At 42.9% G+C, this 23,682-nt stretch overlaps 1 protein-coding gene across 2 annotated transcripts in view; it reads right to left on the reverse strand.

The window, feature by feature from the left end:
* Positions 1-23,682, reverse strand: part of TBC1D12 (TBC1 domain family member 12) — a 90,379-nt gene that overhangs the window by 27,726 nt on the left and 38,971 nt on the right. The gene's annotated exons all lie outside the window — the stretch shown is intronic.

The following is a 23,682-nucleotide window of genomic DNA, read 5'->3' on the forward strand; positions in this document are numbered from 1 at the left end:
AATTTACAGTAAGGGTGGACAGAATCCGGAATGGGCTTCCAAGAGAGGTGGTACTATTACCAAACTTGGAGGTCTTCAAGAGGAGGCCTGATAGTCACCTGGCTGGGGTCATCTGACCTCGGTCCTCTTTCCTGCCAGGGGCAGGGGGTCAGACACGATGATCCTTTGTGGTCCCTTCTGACTCTACAATCTAAGAATCTATGAATTTGGCACAGAAGAAACAGCAGCACTTCTACATACAATTAAAGTTAGGTTTGCTCCTACTGATAAATACAGGTCAAGCGTTTACAGGAGTGATGGCATTTCACTGCTTAACCAGTAATTTATCAATCTAGTGTCCAAGATACAACAAGAATAACACTTTTCATAAACTTAAGCCCCTTCTTTAAAAGCAGTTAGATTTTTTGGCTAAGTACAGACATTCAAGGAGGTTGGATCAAGTTAAAAATGGCCTCCCAAATCTAAATTAGTTCACCCAGGTGTGGGCCTTACACTGAAATCCAGGCTCAGTGACTGGAAATCAGTCTAAACCTGTAACTATACAAAAGTTCCACACACAGAGACTGGTCTATAAATGGTAGAACACAGTCTAAGATAGATGTGGACTGAAATATACTCAACATAAGAGCAATATAATTTGAAAGCAATTAAGAATTTTTACATGTCCCTCCCTTCTGATAGGATCATGTCAAAGCTCTAAGCAAACTGTAGAGTATTAAGTTTTAATAAAGTCCTTGTTTCTTGGATGAATTTCCTGATGCTTGCAATTGAGATTTTTCAAAACACTTGGTTACATAACACTAATTTCTGAAGAATGAGTGATTAAATTGTGAGAAGTACAGCATAATACTTGAACAAACATTTGCTAGTATTCCAATTAAGATCATTCAGATTTTTAACAACCTTTACATCTGAAGCCTGCAGAAAAGTAGCACAAAGATTAATTCTCCCTCATTTCTTTTCTATGAAAAAATATTTTTATTGGACCATTTATAAAAATTGACTCCCAAGTTATGTAGTAACCAACTTACATGGAGACTCATTTTTACTGTGAAACAGATTTCAGCTCTCTCAAATGGTATTTACTTTTATCTTAAAACATTCTATTTACATATAAAACAGACTAAGTACTAAAGACTAAAGTATTAGTTCCTCTAGTTCAGTTTCTTTCATGTGATGCAATTTAACAAAGAATATTAAAAGGTGGAGCATTACATTAAAAAACAAAAAGGGAAAAAGTGTGGTTACAATATATCTAATTTTCTAAAATACATTTGTTCCCAAGCAGACAAGAACGCTGTCAAAGTACTCATAAAATTTGTCTAAAAAAAAATTAAGTTTATGCCTGTATATATTTCTGCATACTGCCCAGTCTTCCATTTTTTTTTCCCCTGAAACAATGTTTTACACTGAATGTACTCCTACAAAAAGGACCTGTGCATCTTCTCTGGATAAGCCAATAAAATGCTAATTGTCAAGTTACTAATTTGACAGTATTGTATATTCCTGATCAAGCACCTCAAAATCTTCTGAGCAATATAAAACTCTACATTTAGATCTGTTTCCCCATTAACAACAGGGCTAAGTAGACAGTCAAAAAGCCCAAGGCTGAATCAATTCAGTCTTTGCAGGTTTCTGTAAACTGTCTAGATCAAATCGGTTTAAAAAAAAAAAAAAGTGAACTGATGTTCACATTTCAAACCCAAAAGGCATCCAGACACCTGCAGTGGTCCATACCAGTTGAGGGGTGCCAGAGCACGTCTCCCAGCCTGCCAGCCACTGCAGAGAACTGGGAGACAGGCGATTCCCACCACCATGCCCCGTCTTCAGCCTGCAGCCATTTGAGGAGGGGGTGTGGGGGGGAGTGACCCCCCCCAACCCAACCCCCAGCCAGGGTCTTGCCAGAGCCGGGGAAGCCCCCACCAAGGCCTTTCTCCCTTTCTCCATCATGCCCAGAGCTAGTTCCCTTCTCAGTCCAGGCCATCTGAGGAAGAAATATGGGGAGAAACCCTTCCCCTTCCCCTCCAGTCAGGTTCTCCCCAGCACAGGGCTAAGGAGATGGGTGGGGGGAGGAAGGGGGAAGCCCCCAGGCAGCCATTTACCACTCTTCCCCTGCACCCAGGGCTGGAGCCAGGACCAGTCACGCCCCCTCCTTGGCCAGCTGTGGAGCGAGTGGTGGGGGAAATGCTCCCCCACCCCACCTGGCTCCAGCCCCTTAAGCCAGGCTGTCCTGGGGATGAGGAATGGGAGGGAACCCACAGTGGAGGCCATTCTCTGTCCTACTCCCCCCTAAGTCAGCCTAGTAGCCATGGAGGGAAAGTAGCCAGGTGATAGCCCCAGCTCCTGGCTCAGGTGGGGTGAATAAAGCCCCTACCGTGAGCTTCCCTGCTGCCAGAAGCCAGGACCATCCCCTAGCTATGCCCCCTTCTCAGCCAGCAGGCCAGCTGAAGAGGAAATGAAGATGGAAAAAAGGGCCCTCACCCAGGTCTGGACCCCCAGCCAGGCTGTGTTCAGCATGGGGAAGAAAGCTAGCAGTGGGGGTCATTTTAACCCCCACTCTCCTCAGCTAGTCTGCTCACCGAGGAAATGGCATAGCCGGGTGACTGCCCCACCCCTGCACAGCATGGCTGGGATGTCCAGAGCTGGGGGTGGCTCCCCCCCCCCCAGCTGGCCTGGGAAGGGACATGGCTAGGTGACTGTCCCAGCTCCAAGCTTCGGGGAAGCCTGTGGTGGGGCTTTACTCTTCTCACCCAGTCTGGGAGCTGAGGCAATCACCTGGCCACATCCCCTCCCTGGCCAGTAGGCCCTCTGAGGAGGGAGTGGGGGGCAAAGAGCCCCCCTATGCCTGGCTCTGAACCCCCAGCTGGGCTGCGCCTGGTGCAGGGTGGGGGGAGCCTGAAGTGAGGGCTTTACTCCCCCCCACCCAAGCCAGGACCCAGGGCGGTCACCTGGCCACACTCCCTCCCCGACCAGTGGGCAGGCTGAGGAAGGAGTAGGTGATACCCTCCCACACCCCCAGGGCTATGCCCAACATGCACCAGTTTATGAGCAACTCCTGTCCCTAGCCTAGAAGTGGTTAATCTCATTGCCTATAATCTATCCACAGACATTTCAAATTCTTCTGGAATAATGAAAGTAAAGGAGGCTTACAACAATTTGATATCTATTTTATACTGACACCAACTCTTACAAGAAAATGAAAACAACTTCAAAATCCCAAAGCACAGAAGGATATCCAAAAACCTTTGGGTAATACAAATGGTAACTGGCAGGTTTAGAAGTCTCTGATTAAAGTCCTTAGACTGGTGGGGGAATAACGTCTAAGGACTCCGTGCTTACATTTCCTCTACTCTTCCCAAACATGCTGCATGAAATGGCTTTAAACAAACATAAAAGTTCAGGTTAACTACTTTGTCTTAGAAGTGGTGGCTCCATTATAGCTTTCAAATCCTCCAGCTGACAATTTCCATCTACGGGTCTACTTCTGAATTTAAGTCTTCTCATTTTTATTCCTGCCGCTTGTAGAAAATGAGGGATATGACAGAATATCTGACGTAGAAATGGAGCTTCCACATTCCCAATACAGACCTCTAGAAATTGATCTACTGAGACTGGAAGAGCTGAGCAAGACCATTGAAGTAAACAGAATTTGAGGATAGAAATAGAAAGAGAAGTTTCAGTTCTCCACAGGAAAAATACAAAGCACCACCTTGGCATGAAAATAAGGGGAAGTAAAAGTCAGAAGGCACTTTAACTGACAGAGAGGGAAACATCTGCTGATTTATTTTTTCCTTCCAGAATCAGTGAGGGATGTTGGTTACCTCCAAATTAACCTGAGGATGATGCAAGATATGAGCTCCCTACGAAGAGCAGATATGTAGCACTGACATACTATCACTGAGAACCAGCGGGTCTCCAGTTAATCACATCAATCACCTTGGGATGCTCTCCCTTCCCCAAGGAATTTCAAACCTGAAATGTGATTATGTAACTGTTAGGTAAATTTTAGCAGCATTTCATTTTTATAAAACATTATGGACCCATCTGCAACTAAAAAATGAACACCTCTAAAGTTTAACCATTGAGGAAATTGGATCTCTCATCTTGAAGTGACAAATGTACTGCTCTTGTTTCAATGATTAATTCACTCAAGAAGGCAAGTAAAACCCTCTAAAAGGCAGAACACATACATCCCATCTTTTCCCTCATGTTTCTGAAGAATAAAATTATCATCTTTCAAGGATCAGTATCTAAATCCCTTGTAAAGTCTAGTTTAGATGTAGCAGGATTAAAAACTGGCTTTCCCCACTTGGTATCAATTCCCTTTTCGACAGGGCCTTTAAAGTGCCTGACCTAAGGATTTCTTGAACATGTACTCCCTGCCCCCTATTCCAGAGTTCAGTAAACTTCAGTTGTTCTGGCTAGAAATCACTTGGGGTCTTGTTATATACTTAGAGGTGCACCAATAGAGATTTTGGGGGCTAATACTGATAGCCGATTTTTAAGGAGGCATATCGGCCAATACCAATCTGATTTCTGATGCACAGTCCTGCAGATTGAAGAGCTGCATGCAGCTGGTAGGTCTGTTGTGGTGGAAGGGGAGGGAGAAGGGGAGGGGCAGAGAAGGGCAGATCAAGGCCCCCAACACAGCCTGACCCAACCCTCCCTCCCTTCCCCGTGCCAAGAAGAGTCCAGCACCGCCACAGCCCCAGCCCACAGCGGCACCTCACACCACCCCGGCCAGATCTGGGGACACATGCCCCTCCTCCCCTGCCCTCCTGGGGTGCACGCAATGGCAGGAGCCCCCCACGTTCTCCGGGTGAGCCACAGCTCTGTCCCATGCCCCGTCCTGGCTGGACAACACCTGCGTCAGCCCCACTCCCTCCCTCACTGCTGGGGCCTTGATCTGCCCTCCCACCCACACCCTTCAATCCCCCTCCCCTTCCACCACAGACTTACCAGCTTCATGCAGCTCTCTAGGCTGCCAGGGTGTGCTCCTTGCTGCCTATGTGCTGGCTTGCAGCTGCACGCATGCATGGGCATTTATCAGTCAAATCAGGCCAATTTCCAATACAGTCAATTATTTTTTTTTAAATATATCTGTAATAATCCAATATCGGACCAATGTAATGGTGTACCCCTAGTTATATTAATTAATCAAAAAGGCACCACTTTTAAACTAAACTGAGGGTTGGATTGTATACAAGTGGGAGGACAAAAGAATAAGGAATCGGAGATGATCTTGACTAGTACAACTAGACTACTAGTTTAGAAGCATCATGTGGCACCACTTTGCATTCTTGGTTTCAATTACTTAAAGCATTTGAGAAACCACTTCCTGGGAGAAAGACAGAATACAGAAAGGTTCAAAGCTGTCTGCATACCTTGAGGGTCCTGTGACAGAAGTCTCGCACCAACTTCCTTGACTGTTCAAAGGGTCGAAGCCAAAAATTTAAAGAGAGGGTAAATGAACTGGGCAGCACTTTCTGCTTCTTTCCTGGCATTCTTTCATGCAGAGTAGCAGGAGTGCACAGTGATGTCCAATCGAGTAAGTGGAAAAGGAAGGGCAAAAAAAATTAAAGATTAGGCTACCTATAGATCATTCATGCCAGAAATCTGTTCCCAGCTACTCCTGCAGAAATTCAGACAAGTGATCTAGATAAGAGTCCAAAAAAGTGGTTTCTTACTATAGTGAGCAATGGTTCTTCATCAAGATAGGAACCCTAACATAAGCAAGCTTTTTCCGCACACACCAGATCCCCTCTGGGGCATGTGGCTGCAGTTGTGGCAAGACTGCAGAGGTCAGTAGGTTCACTGGCAGCTGTGGTGGAGCCACAGGTGCTGGCAGGATTGATTATCAGCCATGGTGGGACCACCAGCAGCTGCAATGGGACTGGAGGCATCAAGGATGGCTGTGAGCATAGCAGCAGCAGCAGCAATAAAAGAGGCAAGCAAGGCTGTATCAGCACAACCCTCACTTGCCTTCCTGCCACCAACGTAGCCCAGGAGCCCTGGATTCTGTAGCAGGTCCCATACCTTCCTAGCCCCACTCCCCAAATTCCAGTAACCTGGAAGGCCAAGTGCAGTGGCTCTGCCAGCCAGATCTAGCCCATGAACCATACTTAATGCTTATATGAACTTAGCTAGGTTAGGTTAGCCAAGCTAACCTGATCCAGTTCTCAAAAACAGAAAAACCAATACATATATCACCAAACAAATTCTGTACTAGAGCAATTGTAGGTACGAAGCACTTCTGTGTGTGCAGTGTCAATATTATTGTCTTGGGGAAGGAAAGCAAGTTAGAAAAAAAAAGTGAAGAAAATGACTTTTGTCTATATTTGACTAATTTTATGGATTTGAAACATGTATGTGTAAAAAATTAAGATTTCATTCTAAGTGCTGTTCAAGTGCCATATTTTCCATTTGATCATGGGCTTCTCTAAAAGGAGTTTATGGGGGGAAATATAGATTGAGAGAGAGAGAGAAGTAGATATCTATCTAGCTATAGATATTTTATATATTTTAATATATATGTTATACATTTTAAAGTATGCGATCACCCTTTTCTAGAGTGGATAAAAATAAAACAACTATTTTAATTGTTTATTTAAATCATATTTTTCTTTCTTTTTTTTTGTTAACAAGTTTTTTAAAAAAACCCTATATATAGTTTTAATATAAGATGTGTTATAGCTCAAAGATATTCCCATGGAATAGAGATTATAATTTCTAATTATATACTATTTGAAATAATATATTCATGTAAATTCAGGAAAAAACACTGAACTCCTGAATGCCCACTTTGCTTCAGTATTTCACCGGACCAAGGGGAAAGACATGCAAGATCAAGATCACAGGGGGCATGGTGAGAATGACAGCCTTCCCACTGTGGATGCTGAGCTGATGCAAAACCAACTAGAAATGCTAGACATTTATAAGTCAGCAGGACCAGATGGACTTCACCCAAAAGTGCTAATGGAGCTGGCTGAGGTCACTGCGGAACCCCTGGCAAAACTCTTTCAGAAATCGTGGCATACAGGGGAGATGCATGAGGATTGGAAGAGTGCCAAAATTGTGCCCCTCTTCAAAAAGGGAAAGAGGGAGGACCCGGGCAAGTAAAGGCCAACAGTCTGACTTCCATCCCACAGAAAATCTCATCAAAGAATCTATGTGCAATACACTTGTTAAGAGTAAGATTCTGAACCACAGCCAGCATGGCTTTGTCATGGGTAGGTCTGGTCTTACCAATCTCCTCTCCTTCTCACCACCTGGACATGGGAGAGAAGGTTGACATTATATACCTAGACTTCCAAAAGGCTTTTGATCTAGTATATATCATGATATCCTTGTGGAAAAATTTGAAGATTGTGGGCTTAATTGCTCAACAATTCAGTGGGTGGAAAACTGACTGCATAGTAGGACCCCGAGAGTTCTCATGAATGGATCTGTGTTGTCCTGGCACAAAGTGGCCAGTGGTGTCCCTCAGGGGTCTGTGCTTGGACCAGTGCTTTTCAACATCTTTATCAATGATTTGGACATGGGGCTGAAAAGCTTGATGGCCAAGTTTGTGGACAACACCAAAGTTATGGGGGAGTGTGGTCATGCTAGAAGATAGGTTGCAGATACAGGTGGACCCGGGCAGGCTTGAGAGTTGGGCGGACAGAGCCAGGTAAAGTTCAACACTCAGTGTAAGGTGCTACATCTGGAGGTAAACAATCCCCGACATACCTACAGGGTCGGTGGCAACAATTTGACTTACACGACAGCCAAAAGGAACCTAGGGTTAGTGATCGACCATCGCATGAACATGAGTCAGCACTGCAATGCTGTAGTTAGTAGGTCAAACAACATGCTGGCATGAACAAACTGATGCTCCCGCTGTACTCCGCACTGGTAAGACCACATCTGGAGTACTGCATCCAGTTCTGGGTGCCACACTTCAACAAGGATGTGGCAAAATTTGAGAGGGTCCAGAGAAGAACCACCCATACGTTTGGGGACTTGCAAGACAAGCCATACGAGGAACAGCTGAGGGACTTAGGCCTCTTCAGCCTACCGAAGAGAAGGCTGAGAGGGGACTTCATAGCGGCATACCGTTATACCAGGGAGTACACCAAGAATTTGGTGAACACCTGCTCACCAGGGCACTCATGGGGAAGAGCAAGAGCAATGGATACAAACTCCTGGAAGGCTGCTTCAGGCTCAGTTCCAGGAAAATCTTCAGTCAGGGTGTCTAGACTGTGGAATAAACTTCCTGGTGGTGGTGCAGTCACCTACCCTGGAAGTCTTGAAAAGGAGACTGGACAGTCACCTCAATGAGGTCACCTGAACCAGTTGTCTTTTTCTGCCTAGTGGAGGGGGACTGGACCTGATGATCTACAAGGTCCCATCCAGCCCCTAACAACTTATGAATCTTTTAAAAAGAGTTTTGTAAATGGCTGCAACAAACCATGGACTATATTAGGGGCCCAACCTTATGGGGTTCCCAGGGACTCCTCTATAGATTAGTAAAGATTAAAGAAAACCATTCCACCCAATGGAACTTAGTGCTCAGTCTAGAACAGTGGTTCTCAACTGTTTTCCTACTGGGACCCATTTGTAAAGATCCATGGCCTGCCCCAACCCACACTTTCCCTGGCCCTGCTGGTGTCCAACCCCCAGTTCCCTGCCCCCCAGGGCCATGCTGGTGTCCCTCACTCCTGAACCACAGCCCCCTGTCCCCCTAGCCCTGCTGGAGGGGTCCCCTGCTGCCCGTGTCCCACTTGGGCCAGAGCATGGTGGCTGTGGTGAATCTGGCTCATGTGGGCAGCAACAGACCAAGTCCAGCCCCAGCACAGGCTGGAAGCAGAAAGAGGCCTATGGCAATGCACCCCGCCCCCACTGGCCACACCCAACCAATCCATGCCCTGGGCTAGGGGTTCCATGCCACAACAGGAAGCCTGGTCATGGCCCTCTCTCCCCCCCCCCCGCCCCCCCAACAGTGTCTCCCAGCTAGTCTGCCCACATAAGCACAGGCTCTGGCCCCAATACCACCAGCCTGGGCATGCAGCTCTCCCACCCCGCTTCCCCCACTGGAAGGGGCAGGCGTCTTCCCACTGCCCTTCTGCTCTGCCGCAGCTTGTGACCCTTTGACATATTCTTGTGACCCACTTCTGGGTCACAACCTACAAGTTGAGAAATGCTGTTCCAGAAGATCCCACTAAGTATCTCTGTGAGGCTTAGTTTCAGTTCTCAACCTGGATTTGGCACCTCAAAAGATAACATCCTTGTTAACAGTATTATACAGAGATGAGAGATAACAGACCTGATTACCTACCCATCAGCCCTCTTGCCTCTCTGCAAGTTTGTGTACACGGAGTCAAGCCCTTACCTCTCTCTAAAAGTGCAGTTTCAAGAAGTTAAATGAACAAAGAAAAATCAAACAAGAATGAAACTTTTGTAGAAAACAATTAAATTGAGGCTTCCTGACCAGTGATTTAAATTGTGATTTAAAAATCATGATATAAAAATCAAATCCACCCTGCTTCTCTCTCTCTCCCCATCCTCCCTCCCCCTTCCACAGGCTTTTTTGGATAGATAAGAACCTGATAAACAAAAATCAGCTCTGCTCAGCTATTCTGACCAGATTAGAAATTGTGTACCTTGTGTACCAGATTGGAAAGAGTGTACCTTGGAATAGATCTTGTATCAAGAATAGGTCAAAATAGTCATTTAACAGTAGCTACATGGAAACTACAGAGCCAAAGCACCAGAAATTTCAGTTGAAGCTTAACAGAGAATGGATAGGGAAATATAAGAAATCATTGTGAGAAAAATGAAAGCCTTCAAAGCTTGCAAGAATGACAATAGTTCTAACCAGAAGCAAGACACTTATCAAAGCATTGAAGGTAAGACCCAGAGGAAAATTAGTGTGAAAGAACGAGGTGGGAGGACCAAGCAAGAGATTTGGAAGTTTGCCAATAGCCATGACGTGTGTAGTTTCTTGTGCATCACCAAGCTATATACGGGCCAAGCACACAAAAAGTTGTCCCTCCGAAGCTCAAGGATGGAAAAACACCCCTTGAAAGATGGATCTACCAATCACCACATGGTGGAAGGAGTAGTTTCAAAGTGCTAGTGAACCCAAGATTCTAATGTCAAATGACAATAGTATCACAGCCATTCAAGAGAATCCCATTAAGGCAGGGGTGGGCAAAATACAGCCTGCAGGCCAAATCCAGCCCACGGGTCCCCTACAAATTTAGAAAATTGTTATCTGCCTGTGGCTGACTGTCTAAGGCACAAACAGCAGTAGGACCAAGGAGGAGGAGCCAGTGGCAGGACACAGAAGCTGCAGCAGCAATGCCTGCCTGGTCCTATCCTACCCCTAGCCCCTAGCCAGAAACCTCTGCCCAATATAGGCTTCTGGCCTGGTGACTCTGAGGCTGCTCCCTCCCTCTGTCTGGGAGTGCAAATCACTGAGAACAGTCCTGCTCCATCCCCTCCGGAACCACCCTTCAGGTAGCTGAAGGTTGCCATTTAACCCCCCTCAGTTTTCTCTTCCCCAGACTATAAAAAGCCCAGTTCCTTCAGCTTCTCCTCAAAAGCTGTGCTCCAGCCCCTTACTTTTTTTGTTGCCCTCTCTTGGACCCTCTCCAATTTATCCACATCCCTTCTGTAGTGGGGTGCCCAAAACTGGACACAATACTCTAAATATGGCCTTTGCAAGGAGGACACCCTGTTGGCTCATATTCAGTTTATTGTCCACTGTAACCCCCAGGTTGTTTTTTGAGGAGCTGCTGCTTATTTAGTCAGTCCCCAGCCTGCACTGGTGCATGGGATTGTTCCATCCAAAGTGCAGGGCTTTGCACTTCTCCTCATTGAAACTCATGAAATTTCTTTTGGTCCATTCCTCCAATTTATTAAGGTCTCACTGAATCCTTGCCCTACCTTCCACCACATCTACTATTCCCCCCAGCTTGTTTAAATCCTGACAAGTGTCACCAGGTGTGTGTGGGGGGGGGGTGAGTGAGTGTGTATGTTAGAGGGTGTAGCTATGTGTGTGGGGGGAAGCACAGGGCATGTTGGGGCGTTGTGTATATGTGGGGGAGTTGTGGGGACACCACTCATCACCCCCAAGGTGCAGCAGCAGGTGGAAGTGCTCAGGGAGGCTGGCAGGGCATGGCTCTGGCTAGCACTGCACATTGCATCCTCCATCAGGCAGTCTGTATCACCAGTGCTCCCTACACTCACCAGGCATGGGAGGAAAGCCCCACGCAGTGAAGCTGGCTGCCTTCCCTGCCCCTCCCACGCCACAGAGCTGCAGCAGGAAAGGCAGCTGGCTCCAGGGCACAGTGCTTTCCTCCCACGCCCAGTGAGTGCAAGAGTTGCAAGCGTGCACAGGGAGCACTGGTGATCGAGAAAGTCTGGCAGAGGCTGCACCCCACACTGCAATGTGCAACGCTAACCCTGCTGAGCACCTACGCCGGGCACAAGTGCCCCGAGTACCCCTGCCTGCTGCTGCCACATACCACTGACAGGTTATCTGTGTAATGCTGGTGGTGGTACACATACCACAGATTGGCAACTGTTGTTCTAAGACATGAAATGGAATGACAATATAATTTTTAACAAAAGGCAGAGAGACATTGCCTTCTGCTGGATGTTTGCAAAATAATGTGCAATGGTCTAGACCAGTTTCAGACACTCATTCTAATTAAATAAGAATATGTATTATAAGGAGCTTCTGAACATGCAATAAACCAACTGTTCTTTTTCTAGACTATTTGAGATTCTCTGGACACACACTTAATAGTATCTGGAGTTTTGTAGGACAATTCTACTGAGTGAATGAGTAACTTCAGTATTTAATAACGTTGTACTGCTGATTCAACTGCAGTGTCAATTTTCTAAAGATACCACAGCATGCTTAAAGACACTAAATAGATTTTAATAATTACATCCTTTTACCTCTTTCAAAGTGTTAATGGCCATAGGCATAGAAAATATTTCTTTTTATCAAGACTTCCATTTGACTGTAGTCCAATTTATATCTTCTGCCATTTAAAAACAAATTAACTATACATCAGTAAAAAGCAGCATTTATGATCTATCTTTTTTAAAATTATATTAGGGAAATAAATGAGTATGAAATTTACTTTTAGCTAATGGCATCCAATGACTTTATGATTTAGTGCTATAATATTTATGGTAGTGTGGAAATGTGATGTTGGTTCTATTTTTAAGATGAGTGCTATAGTCCCATGCATGGCACAGAAAGTGACTAGAAAAAAACAAAACGTATAATATATTTAAATTCCATACCCCCGTGTTTAATAGATTGAGAGATGATACTGATGTAACACTGCCAGAAATGTCATCCTAATGAGAGAAACAGAAGTAAAGCCTTAGTGGAAAGAACATTTAAAAATCATTATAATATAGTAATATACATGCTAAAAATTTCCATTTGCACAACTTGCTCTCTATTTCTAAAACACCTATCCTGTATATATAGGAGGCAAGGATCTTTTATGTTCCAATATGGGCTTCCCCCATTTTCCCAAAATATACCAGGCAATATATAGATTGAGCTCTTGTACATATGAAAGACTTCAGTCTGTGTGGCCAGCGGAGGTCATTGTGCTTGCATTTCAGAAACCAAGCCTTCCTCTGCTTTTTGCTATTTAGCACAAACTATTTCCTCCACCTCACCTCAAGATCAAAATTTTTTGAGCTTCATATAACAACTCTGCAGTCAAAGTATAGGTTGTTTTCTAACAGTACTATAGGTTGTTTGCAGTCATAATGGTCCCCATAAATAGTGCATCCCTGGGAACTATTAAACTTGCCTGAACTCCATAACAGCAAGCAGCAGTCGCATACATTTACAATTTTCAATAGTGTCATTAAGACAGGGTTTACTTAGACACTGAACTAACTGTAGAACATTTGTTTCCTTTGAAGGCAGATTATACTAAGCAGAAATAAAGAGATGCGCTTATTCTGAGTAGGCATACACACAGTTGTTCTGAAATTGATACAGCACTCAAATATTTGCACCATCTTAAGCCAATTCAAATTTTCAAATACTGAAAAGCCCAAAGTATGAGCAAAGAAGATGATTCAGAGGATATTAACAAAACTGTGAACCTGAAGTAGTATTTAGTACCTGGTCTAACAATCAACACTAAAGATTAACCATTAAATGTCAAATTCATTATGTTGTCAGTGTCCTCTACTTATAAGAAAATCTGTGAAGGGACTATATAAGTTTGGCTTGTGATTTTTTTCCTCCCCTTTTGCTTCTGTACAACTTGGAAAGGAAGTCTGGAAGTTTTATAATATTAAAACATTATATATGCACGAACACCGTGAAACATTTCTACACCCTAGTTTTGTTGGAAAAAAATCAACAAGAAGTATGAGAAATCTGTAAATCAAAACTTGAATAGCAGATCAATACTTAACTCTTCCATTTAAGGGCCTCCTTTAAATAGTTACTTCAGTTAAAAAAGGCAATGAAAGGGTTCAGATCTTAAACAATTGACTAAAAGCTTTTCCTCTTCATAACATCTTTCACTTCATTGTTTATTCTGGTAGTGACTAGTGAGCAGCCAAGCATGCCCCCACTACATGAAACCTTGGACAGACCCAGAGCAGGCAATGCAATGTCATTTACACTCATTCCCCAATCTAGCCAGGACCTGCATTTCTAACATATCCAGTTTTTAGCTTGTTTTTCCACACACACAAATCTTTCAGGCTTTAGGGATGAGCTTCTAAAAAAGGAAAGAAGAACTGGAGCGTTGGCCCTTTCTTCATTTCCAGGTTGTTTCCTCACAAAATACAAAGCCCATCAGCTAGGATACCTTAAAGCTTCCCTTTTTTTTGCATGCACCATTATTTTTTATTTGTTGCGATACTAGAACACCATACTATAGATAAAACAAGATCTTACAAGAATTTACAAAACACCCTTTTGTAGACAAGCTTACGACCTTCACTTCATAAGCCTACTGGATACAAAACATCATAGACTTAATATAGACATTGGATTCATGACATTACAACCTGGCCAACATCTGACACCAGATAACCAGCCTCAAGATGACCACTTGCATTTCTTCACACTTTCCCCTCCCTTTCCATTTATCTCTACCCCTTTTCTTCCAAGCTTCCATGCATTTGCACAGACTTTTTATTTACTTTAGCTTCTTTTCTACCTTGGAGAACTCATAAGAGCAGCAGCATCTCCCAATGCCTGAAGAAGGGTGTTTGTGCCTGAAAGCTTGCAAAGAACTTTTTTCCAACTGTTTACTAGGGTTATGCAGAGCTTCAGTAGCTGTTCTGATTGGGAGGAGATTCAGCCCGATTTGGGGACCAAATCTCCAAATTTGAATTGAACTGGGAGACCAAAGTAAAAGCTCTGAATCAATTCAAAACACCTAAATCAATCTGGAAAAGCTTCAGAAAAGATTCAGCTGATTTGGAGATTCAGCCATAGACTAAACAGGCAACTGAGAGCTGCCTCCAGCCGGTAAGTCTGTTGGGGTTGGGGGAGGGAAAGGGCATGGGGGAGGAAGGGATTGGGGCTGGGGCAAGCTATCCAGCCAGGGCAGGGGGGCACGTTAAAATCAAGGAAAGGGGTGGGGGGTGCAGGCACAGCAGTGCTGGGAGCAGGGGCTATGTCCTGCTGCTGCTTGCCCAGCCAGGGTGGGGGTGGGAGGCTAGGATGTGGATGCAGCATGCTCCAGGCAGAAGGGGGCAAGCGACAGCAGGGCATAGCCCCCACTCCCAGCACTACTGCACCCACATCCCATGCCTCCCATGCCAGCTGGCAAGCGGCATCATGGCAGAGCCCCCGTTCTCAGTGCTGATGCAGGCGTGGTAGCACTGGGAGCAGGGGCTATGCCCTTCTGCCACCTGGACCGAGCCAGCTTGCATCATGCTCCCACCAGGCTGGCTGAGCAAGCGGCAGTCCTGTACTCATCAGCTGCAGCAGAGATCAGGGCCTCTGGGGGCTCATGGCAGAGTTGCCCTGTGCAGCATGGAGCAGTGGGGGCAGGAGAGATTGCTCCCCCGCAACTTGGCACCCATGCAGTAGCTGTCACATTCAACAGGTGCAGCATGGCTCCAGCAGTCAGCCAGAGCCCAGCACCACTCAACCCCAACAGCTCCACCGCCCAGACAGCATGCAAGAAGAGGGTGATGTCTAGGAAGACTTCTAGAGGGTGAGAGGGAGTAGGGATGTGTGTGTGTGTGTGTGTGTGTACATATTCTGATTTGTGTTATTTCATTATATAGACTTCTTGGTCTAAGTGGAATATTTTTATAAACAGCATGGAAAATTCTTAGAGCATGTTCTTAGGGTGAGAAGATTAGCATAGTTTACCTTTAAACAAAAGGGAGCATCACCTAGTTATTTGAGATGTTACAGAAAATGCAACTCAAATAGTGTTTTTCTTCCCATCTCACAGCATAGGAACATTCAATGCAATTAAATCATTACATTCATAATCCATAAAGGAAATGTTCTTTATACAACATGCAATTCAGCTATGGAACCCTCCGCCACAGGAAGTGATTGAGGCCAAGTATTTAAGTGTCCAGTTGTTTTAGAATTTTATAACTATGCTTTATCTATTTAACTAATGTTAAAAGACTTTGGAAGGGAAACTAAACATCATGCTTCAGAACTTAAATCAGTCCCTAACTCCTTGGACTACTTCTCACTATTGCAATTTTCTGCGAAGCTTCTGGTACTGGTCCCTGTTGGAGCTAGGATACTGGAGTAGACAAACATGGGCTCTGACCTAGCATAGTAATTACCATGTTCTTATGGATTGATATTTTAAAAGAAAGCCTTGAAAATAATGGAGGAATGCAAAACTTGGTTATAACATTTAAGATCTTGATTAAGCACTTATTCCAAAGCTGTTTTTTGGGTTCAAGGACTGAAGCTAGCCTTTGGAGTCAACTTCGTACCTATACATCGGTATTATATTTTTTTTAAATCTGAGAAATAGAATTACCACTCTAGTACACAGTGGTTTTGTTTGTTTATTTTGGGTTTTATTTTAATTGCAGCTCTTTGGCAAAGACTATTGTTAAAGGTTGGGTTTTCATTAACTATTTTGAGAGACTTGGACTGATATGAAACAACACGAGCTATAATTCAGCTTTTTTATATTGATATTTGAATTTAAATTAGAATTCAGAGCCTCTTTTGTAGAATACAAAAGTCTGACTACACTATTCTTGTAAGATGCTTATTATGTATGCAAACTATAGTACGTAGTTTTGAATAATATGAGATGTAATTGACACGCATTCTAAATGCATAAGTCAGCAAGGTTCTTTAGGTAGATTTAATATCTTTTATTAGACTAACTAAATAGCAGGCCTGTGCGAATAGGGAAGTATTCAGATTCGGCCAATTCGGAGACCAGTGATTCTATTCAGATTCGGTTCACTGTCCTGAATTAATTTGGTTGAATCAGCTTCAGAAGATTCAGCAATGATTTGGAGAAATTTGGATCGACTGGGGAGCAGCAGGCACAGCCTTGCATTCACCAGCTTTTGCAGTCGTGATTGTGAGGGACTCTGAGGGTTTGTGGCAGAGACCCCCCCACGCAGCATGGTGCGGTGAGGGGCAGCAGGGATTGTCCCCCCACACTTGGGTTTTGCTTAGAACATGGACATGTCTTCTACCCCAGAAAATGCACATCAGGTGCATCAATATTTAAGAGTGATCCTATTCCACCCTGCTCAAGTCCTTGATAAAAAAATTAAAATGTACCTACTTTTCATTTTAGCCTTAAGACTAAACCACAAAAGACAGCAAAACAGGAAAACCCATCCTTTTAAAGTTGTTTTCCAGGGACTTGTGCAACAGGGGCCCAAGAGTTATCCTTCTCTGTCCTGCTAGTTCATTTAATGGTGCAAGTGGGATCTAGAATCCCCCTTCCCCAAACCCAGCAGTTGTGCCTCCTGCCATGCCACACATTCATGGCAGAAGACATAATTTTAGGATCAATGATAAGATCCTGAATGTGCCATTACTACAGTCCACGCAAAGAGAGACAATGCGCCTAGGCTTCCCTGCACCAGCCAGTTGAAAGCTGGTTGTCTGGCCCACATGCAGAACATGTTAAAACATGGCCAGACATCGCAAGGTTAAATTCCATACCCCTGTGATTGTGGGCCCCAGTCCCCCAGACAGCCCTGAGGCTTACAATCAACTGATACATTCAGTTTAAAGGCACCATACAAACCAACCACAAGTGTTCTACATTAATATGGTACATTTGTGTATCAAATTACACATTACTTGTGTCATTTGGTACATTTGCCATTTTATGGCACCTTAAAAATCAGGGGCACATATAGCACCATTACCATTTATGCTATGATTAACATTATTTATGGCATAGAAATGTAATACGTAGAAGGGGACTTAAGCACCTAATAAGTAAAATAGGATCAGGCCCAGCATGTCCATTTTGTAGTTTAAAACATGGTTCTAGAACCACTAAGGTCTCCTTTCAAAAAAGTTTCAAAAATTAAAAACCAGGCAGAAGACACCACACGGTTGCACCTTAAACTAACTGAAATCAGAAATGTGTAAGCTTTTGTGAACAAAACTTCACTCAGCATGTAAAGAAATGAGCTCTTGTTCATGAAAAGCATATGCATCTGTGATTCAGTTAGTTTATAAGGTGCAACTCTACTCCAACTTCTGCCTTACTTCAGACAGACAAGTTAGTTACCATTCTCTAAAGACCAAATGAGTCTCAGAAAAAAGGAAAAACACTCAATAAGAGCACAGAATTTAAATAATTTAGTTATAACAATTCAATATTTTTAAATCTCAGTGATTGTATCTACACAAGGTGCTTTACTGCACAGTTGACTAATCTACTATGCAGTAAAGCATCACTGTCTGCACATACACACCATTTACTTCACAGTTAGCTAGTACCTGTAAATCTAGGTAGTAAACTAACTGCATAGTAGATACTGCACAGTAGCACGTGTAGATGTTGACTGGGAGCCTGGGGCTGGCCAGGACCAGTCCCTTCTGGGGCAGCTCCCAGCCAGCTCTGCGCTGTACAGAGACAGAAGGGGGACTGCCCAGAGCTGGCTGGGAGCTATCCCAGAACAGATAGCTCCCAGCCAGTCCTGGGATGCTTGAGGAAATCCCGGTGCAGCCCAGAGCTGGCTGGGAGCTGCCCCAGAAGTAGGACAGCTCTCTGTCAGCCAAAGCCTATGAGGGGAAGTCCCATAAGAGACTGGGCTTGTCCCCATGTGCACAGGGCCGGGAGAGCTCTGCAGCAGCAGATGTCTCCCAGCCCCATGCACATCAGGACCCCTCCCAGTGTATATGGGGCAGGTAGATAACTGCCGCTGTAGTCAGCAGATGTCTCCTAGCCCCGCCAGCATGAGGACTGACCCCATGCTCCCTGCCAACCTCTAGGATAGCACCCCAGGGGAGCCTGGAGCTCCCCATGGCTGCTGCAGAAGGCTAGAGCAGGATAGGAGCATCCTGTACTGAGCTGCTTCCATTGGGAACAGATTTTCTCCCACAAGTTTACAGCACAGTATTTTACTGCACAGTAAACCTTTATAGCTTTAATAGCACCTGTAGGCATGCCCTTTCTGTGGTAGTATGTGAAATATTCAATGAATATGGTTATTTTGAGGAAAAAGAAAACAAGAGTTGTACTTTATCTTTAAAACTGATCAGCCAGTTCAGTCACTGCCAAATGAAGTACATCACACTGAAACCATACTGCAGCTTCAGCCTAGTCTGAAACAAGTCTTTTTGCTGAACAAAGCATAATCACAATGATTTTGTATGAGGTAATAAATTTAACTGCCCAGTGTTTTTGCAAATGCATACCAAGTCTTAATAAAAAGCCGACAAGTATGTGTAGTCAGTCACATTTTTATCAAAATAAAATTGAAAAAAATCTCTGTATATCTACCAAAAGCATCATACTTAAGCTTGCTCTTTTCCCCCTTTTTTAAACAGAAAGGAAGGAAGCACAGTTGGTGGGAGATGTCCAGCAACACAGAATTGGCTTCAATCACATCCTGCTTGGGCAGTTTTAAATCCAATGAGAGCTGGGACTGCCAACAGCTGCAAGCTGAGAGAATCAGCTGCCAAGAACTTTCAACCTTTGACCCAAGAGCTCAAGAAACTAATGAAAAGGACAGTTTCAATATATCTGAAAGGATGGCAGTCATCTGCAAGTTGCTACACAACAAGTGTAACCAAGTCATCGAATCATACAGTCTTACCCTTTAAGTTATTTCTTTGTAATAGTTTCCAAACATGCATAGGAACATTTATTTTTCCCCTACTCCCAGTTCTCTGAAGAGAAGACCTACTAGTACAGCCCAGTACCACAATACTGAGCTCTGCAAAGCTTCCAGGCTGAATTTAAAAATATATATATTTCCAAGTATCATCTACTGTTCAGACCAGTTGACTATAATTTAATTGAATTCCTGACTGCCACCAACAAAATTAACTTGGGTCAATTTCTGTGCATCTACCATTGGGAAGACCTCCTTATTTTACAAAGCACCTGCAAGAACATGTTCAAAACAACAACTTACATTAAATATTCAGGCTATTTAAAAAGGGGACTTGATATTGAACAGCTAATTGAACCAAGCAAGACAGCCCCTAAAATTGCCATTCTGTGAAAGATCCCATTTATTTTTAAGCTCACAGTATAAATCAAGCTGAAATAACATTGTGCAAAATGATCCATAAACATCTGAAGTTATTAAAACATTTTAACATGTTCAATGAAAGTACAGAACCAGAAGGAATACACTTTTTTCTTACCGATCTGAGTAATACTTAATATATGGAGTAGGGTTGGACTGTTATTGTGATGATCCAGGAAGCATCTATTTTTTTTTTGGTGACACCTTTTATTAAACCTAACAGCATAGTTGGGAGAGATGTTAGACAGCCTTTAAGCACAAAACGACCTCATGAAGGGCACTTTTGCCCAAAAAGTTTGTATACAATTGGTTCAATAGAAGGTATCACCAGGAAAAACAGCAAAAAGCAAAACAGTACTTCTTGCCAAGACAGGAGGAGGCAACAAATACTGGAAAATTGATTTTGAATGCATCATTTTGGAACTGATTATTCAAATGATTTATCATTAGCCTTTTAAATGAAGTGGTAGCAAATGAACACAGGGATAAGGCCCAGAGGTCCACTGTCCCCATTTACAGTTCCAAGCACACACAGAAAAGTAGAGCAAGTTATATACCCTGAGATGGTTTTTAAAAAGTAATTCCGCACAAAGCAAGCGTTTGAACAATCAAATAGGAAAAAAAAATCTAGACATTGTAAAATCTTTAGGTACAGTACAGCCAAATATGAACATATCTTTGTCACATTCTTCTGGATCCTCTCCAGTTTCTCCTCATCCTTTTAGGCTACCTAGCCCAGAATTGCACACAGTACAATTAGGCAATGCAGAGCAGAGAGATACCATCATTCAAGTTGCTCCTGTTAAATGCAGCCCAAAACTGCATTTGCTTTTTTTTTTTTTTTTTACACAACTGTTTCATATTGCTGGCTCATGTTTGATATTTTATTCCCCCAAAACATCTTCTTCAACATCAACTAGCCAGGAACACTCATCCCCCATTCTCTATTTGTGCATTTATTTTTCTTCTTTAGGTTACAACAACTTATATTTGTCTTTCCTGAATTTCATACTCTTGTCTAGTGCCCAGCTAGCAAGGACCTTCTGAACCATAATTCTGTTCTCCCATGCCCCCCCCCCAAGATTCATGTCATCAATATACTTGAAGAGAAAGCTCTGTACCCTTGCATTAGAGGTGTCAAGTACGTAGGGGCCTGAGAAGAATGTCACCTGAAATGTATAAAACTTTCCACATGTCCATCATCTTAGACGCCCTCCCTCCCCTTGGCAAAAATAAGAGTTGGCACCCATGTCCTGCATCCCAATCACTTTCATAAAAGTTGTGTATGCCTGGCCAATGTTCACATGGATTCCAAAAAAAACAGTCATCTAGAAAACGTCTAAGATTTTGGAATCTCAAGTCAGATTTAGATTCCAGTTTCCAAAATATCTTATATTACAAAACCCTGGATGACACTGACAGTGCACTCCAATGAATAATATGCTCTCATTAAATATATCAGAGGTAACTCATCGAAGATAGCACCTGAACTAAAAATATTACTTATCATCTATTATTACTCAGATTATTATAAAGCCAGAAGGGACCACTGTGATCAAGTAATATGACCTGTATAACAGACCAAATTAATTATTGTTTTAACTGTATATATTCCACCACCAGTAACAGAACAGGAACACAATCAATCTATGAAAAAATTAAATTGAGACAGATACTGACTACAAGTAACAAAAACTAAAGCAGATATTCACCAAGGCCAGGAACAGACATTACACTTCTAATGGTATAAAAGATCAAAATCTGGTATATACCCAGCGTGACAGAATAGAAGTTTGGCACACAGACCAGTTGAAAAACGGTGGAACCTGGTCCAAGATTTACCAGACCCACACACAAAGGGGGGAGTAGGGGATGTGTGTTCTGTTTGCTACTGATCTAAACTACACCACTTACAGAAAACTGCTAACTTAAAACTGATTTTGCCTCAGGCTTTTTGAATGTCTGTACCTAGCCTGAGTGGGGGGGAGGAGAAGAAAATAAAATTGCCAGTCCTATGGGGCACCTATCCACATGACAGAGCACTGCTCTGACATGCTAATTAGCACACACTGGGGCAGACTTGACCAAGTCAGCCGAAGTCTGCTAATTAGCATGCTCCAGCAGCCTTCGTGTCACATGTATTCAGTGTCCCTGTGTCTCAAAATGCAGTGGAGGTGCTTTAACTAAAGCTTGTCAAACAAGTTTAGTTAAAGTCCTCCCGCCGCCATTTTGAAGTGTGAGACGCTTAATACATGTGACGCTACGGGCAGCTCTCAGAGCCACTCTAATTAAAGTACTCCCCCCTTTAACCTGGAGCACATGTATAGATGCTCATGGTGTATTATCTGTCACAAGAGTAAGTTTTTTGACTGTTAGGAAAGGGGTACTGATCATTGTAAACCATGAAGTAACACGTGTATTCGTCCAGTTCTGTTCCCAAGATGGAACAGATGCATCTGGATTCTTAATAGACAGTTTTTACTGGAGACCAGCCTTAAGTCAGCTGACACCTAGGGAATACTTTCTGCAATAATTAAATGAAGCCAGCATTAATATTAAAATAAAAGGAGCCAATACTTTGGAAGTCAAACGGATGCCTGCAAATAATACCCTATGTACAATACTTAGAAAATATATAACTTTTCCCCCTTAAAGAAGAGAGAATGAAATCATATTTTGGTTTATCACTTGTGCTTACATAGAATCAACTTGGAAACTGATAAATAACTAGGTACTTCAGCATTTTAGCAAAGGTCAGGAGGATCACAACTAGAAGATTGTTTGTATAGGGGTTGTTTGTTTTTAATAAAACACTTCCTTGCTCAATTGGATCAACAGCAAAAATGCTTTAGGACTGTTATTTCCTGCTCTATCAGAAACCCTTCAAGCTCCAAACTTCCAATTTTTTACTTAACTAATCCTGAAATGCCTCTATTGTCAAAAGACTCAGAGACTGAAAACAGCTTCCACTCTACTCTGCCGGATGCATCTGTCAGTAGAAGAGTATGATGGAGAAGTCAGATAGTGGAAAGACTCTGCTCCCAGGGACTCAGGTTACTGCCCCCACCAGCAGAAACAGGATTTGTATAGCAGCTTTTCAGCTGCAGGCAGAATCAGGATCAGAATATAAAGGATTATTTTTAAACAACTGGTAATACTGCATTATTAAAAAGTAGCACTGTTCTTACTTAGTAGTATAGCAAAAAAAAAATCATGCTAAAAAACAATGTACGGAGATGAACATGAAGACAAGATCCAGTATCAAAGTGATGACAAACAGTTAAATCTTCTTTAAATGATTTTATTTTCAGCTGTCTTTTTTAGAACCCAACTGCCTTCAGGTAACAAACTCCTGAATTTAAATGTAGTGGAACAGTTATTTCTACCAAATTTAACCAAGTTACCTGCTAAAAAAATTAAACAAAAGGCCTGCTTGTAGCTTTTAAAGCTTAGCCAATTTTACTGAATGACTGGATTAAACAGGGAATCTGTAGTAGCTTTGTCAAATATATGAAATACTACACCGAAATAATTAGGATTTAAGGCAATTCACCAGAGTTGACTAGAACTTGTTTAATTGCAACTAACTGAAGCAAAGACTTAAATACATTTTAAAAAAAAACAGATAAACATTGTTAGATCAGCCTGAATCAAGGATCCTAAAACATACAGAAATCCTGAATGGGATTACTCATGTGCATGAGAACGATATAATTTAACTAAAAATAACATCCGTTCAATGATAAACTTTCTACAAAGAGAATCTAAAAAAGTAAATTTATATTAAAATGACTAGCACAAAATAAAATTAGTAATATCCCAACATACAACTGTTAGAAATGGAGTATTGTTAGAAATGCACAGCTTGCATCTTGTACCCGATAAGAAAGAAACACTGCCAAGGACTTTTTTCCTTTCCCAGCCTTGCCACAGCTTTTCTTATACTAAATTGCAGACTCT

This window comes from Crocodylus porosus, unplaced genomic scaffold, assembly GCF_001723895.1.
Source record: "Crocodylus porosus isolate Cpor-Errol unplaced genomic scaffold, CroPor_comp1, whole genome shotgun sequence".
In the NCBI taxonomy this organism is placed as follows: Eukaryota; Metazoa; Chordata; order Crocodylia; family Crocodylidae; genus Crocodylus; species Crocodylus porosus.